This window comes from Miscanthus floridulus, chromosome 10, assembly GCF_019320115.1.
Source record: "Miscanthus floridulus cultivar M001 chromosome 10, ASM1932011v1, whole genome shotgun sequence".
NCBI classification, from domain to species: Eukaryota; Viridiplantae; Streptophyta; class Magnoliopsida; order Poales; family Poaceae; genus Miscanthus; species Miscanthus floridulus.
In genome coordinates this window covers 115,603,307-115,607,806 of record NC_089589.1, presented here as the reverse complement: position 1 = coordinate 115,607,806, position 4,500 = coordinate 115,603,307, and the positions used below count along the sequence as shown (strand labels likewise).

General features: G+C 41.1%; 1 long non-coding RNA gene across 1 annotated transcript; it reads right to left on the bottom strand.

Moving 5' to 3' along the window:
• Positions 1–667: 667 nt before the first annotated feature.
• Positions 668–4,078, bottom strand: LOC136485424 (uncharacterized). Its single transcript, XR_010766444.1, has 3 exons — positions 3,721–4,078; positions 3,308–3,616; positions 668–2,098 (listed from the first exon to the last, which is right to left on the bottom strand). It is a non-coding gene; the product is annotated as an uncharacterized lncRNA (long non-coding RNA).
• Positions 4,079–4,500: the final 422 nt, after the last annotated feature.

Genomic DNA, 4,500 nt, shown 5'->3' with positions numbered 1-4,500 from the left:
GATATTGATGAAGATGTTAGCCATAGAATCAAAGCAGGGTGGATGAAGTGACACCAAACATCTGGTGTCATATGTGACAAAAGGGTACAACAGAAGCTAAAAGACAAGTTTTATAGGACGACGATTAGACTACCTATGTTGTATGGTGCAGAATGTTAGCATACGAAAAGACATGTTCAACAGATAAGTGTCGCGAAAATGCGTATGTTGCGTTGGATTTGCGGTCATACAAGAAAAGATCAAGTTCAGAACAATGATATACGTGATAGATTAGGAGTAGCACCAATTGAAGAAAAGCTTGTCCAACACCAGTTGAGATGGTTTGGACATGTCCAACGAAGACCTCCAGAGACACCAGTGCGTAGTGGAATCCTAAGCCAGGATAGTAACGTGAAGAGAGATAGAGGAAGACCGAAGTTGACTTGGGTAGAGGCAATAAAAGCAGACTTGAAAGGATAGAATATACCAAAGACTTAGCCTTAGATAGGAGTGCTTGGAAAACAGCTATTCACGTGCCTGAACCTTAATTGCTTCTGCTGGGTTTCAACTCTAGCCTACCCAACTTGTTTGGGACTTAAAGGCTTTGTTGTTGTTGTTGTATCTTCATCACTGACAACCAAAACTGAAAACTGATAGTCCATATCCTTGGGCGTGGGCTGGCACCATTGATCATGGACAGTGATGATATATACAAAACAGAAGTACAGAGCCTAAGAAACAGAAGCACAAAGTAGTGCGCTTGACATGTATACCATAAAGATCCACAAATGACTAAGCATAACATTTCTTTTGTCCGGCTTCACTTGTATACTTCATGAGAGCAGAGACCCAACTCACCAAACAAATGAAAGAAATAGAAAAGTAATTGTTTCATATCTCAATCTGCATTCAAAGACAAATGAACTCTCTACCTTGTGACCTTGAAGGAGGCCAAGATTTTGGTGGTCTGCCCATGGTATGGAAGAAACCTGCAATGCACAGGAAAAAAGGAGCCAATTACCAATAAGGGATAGGCCTTTATTTACCAATAAGGGATAGGCCTTTATCACAACGCTGCAGGCCACAGGTTCACATAAGAGAGTAATAGTATCACACTTCAAAGAGAACTTCTTTTGATTTGAATTGTTTGGGCCGTCCAAAAGAAGAATCCAATTCCATGCAAACTGCAGGTTCAGTGTAGTGTATTATGTACATTGGATAATTGTGTCAGAATGAAAAGGTAAAAGTGAGAAATAGTTTAAAAATTATTGCACTCATGAAAAAATCGACAAAAGAAAAGGTGGAACAGACCCCACATACTACCGGAATACAGAGAATTGTATTGACAAATAAAACCACGTACACAACAAACCTAGCTATTATCCAGAAGGAGCATCTAAAAAATACCAAAGCACACTATATAGGTATTACATTTAATCGATATGAACGATTCTAACCACACAATGTACAGACGCCACTTGTTCAGCTGTTTGTCATCCAATTGACGATAATCACTAAATGTATACGCAAATCTGTAGCTAGATGGTATAACAGTTAAATACCTGGACCTTTTCTTATTAGAATAAATAGCTCTTGGATTAGAAGCCACCCTTGTTGTTTGACCAGATCTGTTCATCTCCAGATTATTGATGCGCCTCTTCAGGTCAACAAGCTGATTAGCCAAATTGTAAATGACAAAGGACTTGCTATTCTCCTCTGATGTCATACAAATACAAACAAATGAAGTTAGCCAGAATGCTAGATACTGATACGTGGCCAGGTTCGAGAACACTTGTGTCTTCACTTCGAATTGTGGACTCAATTTCTGACGGTTCAATATATCGCAGCACTGATTATCCGAATAGTGGCTAACAATTTATCTAGCAGTTGAGGAGAACAAAAAACACTTGCAGATCAAAAGGCACTACTGAATTATTATTTACTACTTTCTAAAGCGAGCAGGAATTATTTTGTATTCTAAGATACAAATCTGGATATTAGAGTAGCAGAATCAACATTTCTGACCTCTTTATTATCATCAGAAGGGTACAAAGTTTCATTTGCAGGATCACAGATTTGGTACCATTTTATCATTCAGGAATATGACATGAACATAAACCTAACAAATCAAAAGCCATCAGGTTATGAGCGTCAACTTAATAAATCAACAGTCACCAGGTTCATCGTGAACCTCCAGACCATCGAAAACAAGAAAGATTAATTCAATTCAATGATGGGTTCGACAAAAGCTATATGGCTAACAGGTATGTGAATGCAAAGGAGCAATGATGGGTTTAAAAAAACTATGTGGCCAATAGGCATGTGAATGAAAAGGGGTGATATCTAAGAGAAGTTAACATTCACAAATCATAATCCATTTTATCATATATGAAGAGCTGTTGTGTGATATAGGGTTATAGCTTGTCGCTTGTTTCTCCATTCGTCAGATGAATTTAATCCTACACTATATGAATAAGCGAAAAACTAAAAAGATAATAAGAGTCCAAAAATCCGTGAAGCAGATCACTGGAGCAATCAAGTTCTTAGGATCTCAAATAACAGGCATCCGGCACACACAATCATAGGAGGAAGCACAATAATGAAGCGGAAAGAAACGAAAAGAACTGGTGGAAGCATTTAGCCTACTATTTCTGTCATATCACTCGAAAAAGAACAATTAATTTGGCAAAGAAGGCAACAATGGTTTTCGGATAAGTCAATAAGGTACGATGCCCTTTTCAGTATCTTCAACAACCATTCTGTATTGAAAAGGGCAAATGGATCTTGTAAACAGATATTATTGAATAATTGTAGAAATAGAATGTGTCAATCAGAGTACACAGTAGAACTTAGAGATATTAAAAAAAAACATTTACACTGCAGGAGTTTTTCCTTACCAAGAGTGGTCGTTCTACCTTTTTTTATGCATTGCCCTCCTGTTGTTCTTCAAGTAAAAAGTAAAAGAAAGAAATGGCAGGGAAGAAAAGGGAGGCCTCGTCTAGGAAGCTGCAAAACTATTGACTCTTTGCAACCAGCCACATCTTCAGAATAGCATAAAAATGTGTAAATACTAAATATTTCCCTTTCAAGATCACCATCCTATATTCCGAAACTATATAAGAATTCACTACAATAAGAAAAGGGGAATAATATAGCAAATAAGAGTAGCTTCATATATGTAAAAAAAAATGGCACCATTTGATCTCCTGTAGTTAGGCACAATGACATGCACTGAGAATACCATCATTTGCAACAACTCAAGTTGGGGCCACATACAGATGGATGTATAGAATGAAGACAGAATTTGTTAGAGGCCTCAGAAACATACCAATCATCATTTGTTCATTAAATTGGAGCTTCAAGGCATGCTGACAACTGGGTTACTCTCAGAAATTGCATAATATAAATAGCAGGTCATGCCTAGTACCTCACGAGCTAATGAACATCAGATCATATTCTTCAGCAATGGGTATGGAATCTTCATCACAGGCTCAAGAAGGAAAAAAAATGGCAGACCCACGCACTCCTACGGAGCTAACCGGAGAGATTACAGGACCTTTGTAACAGCGATAGTGAGGTGGCAACTGACAATTGGTGCCGTCCTCACAGAGATCATCACAGAAGGCAAACATTGGAGCTGCAGGCATTATAGGCCAAACAATAGAACAGGATTCATAGTCAACGTAGGGAGAAATCAGATAGAGAAAAGCAAAATCACAAAATAAGAGGAAACGGGAGCACCTGCGACTGATCTTTACCAATCTCGGCACCGTCCAGGCCCACCCGCACCGGGTGCGGCCACCATTCGTGGCCACAGTGGGAGAGAGAGGGGGGAAGATGAGGACGAGCGACTTCGAGGCCATGCCTATGCCCTGCGCCGGCCACGCCATGGCCGGGACCCATCCACGCTGAGGCACATCGGGAGAGGGGGAGAGGGAGACGTGTGCGGCGCGCGGGAGAGCGGAGCCGCCGCCGGCGCAAAGCACAGCACAGCAGGGAGGCGGCGGCCGCCGCGCCCGTTGGCCGCGGCGCGTGGAGGTCGGACGGGGAGGGGAGGCGGTGGAGGGGACGAGAAGCGATGGGAAGAGGAGAGGTCGTTTTTTTTTTGTACTTGGAGTGAGGCAGGGAGGCAGCCTCAGGCACGACGACGCATGGGTGGTAAACAGTACCTCGATGGTGGGGTAACCGGAGCCGGCAGATGGAAATCAGACGGTCAATTTTTTTTTTTACTAACGTGTCCAGCCCCATTGATCGGCAACGCGCTCGAATTTGAAGAGTTAATAAATATGGAGGTGACGTGATAGTAGATAAATATGAATGGTGGCTGAATAAACTACATAAAGCAAGAATTATGCGAGATGTATTTGGATATGTATAGATGTCTGTGCAATATTGGTGCAAGTTCTGTATTTGTTTTGTTCACTTTGGACTTGCACCAACCGCATCCTACAAGTTTGTTGTTAATTAGATCCTCTTCCCATCCCAAAAAAACTCACAATGAGAATCGTAACTTACGTTAAG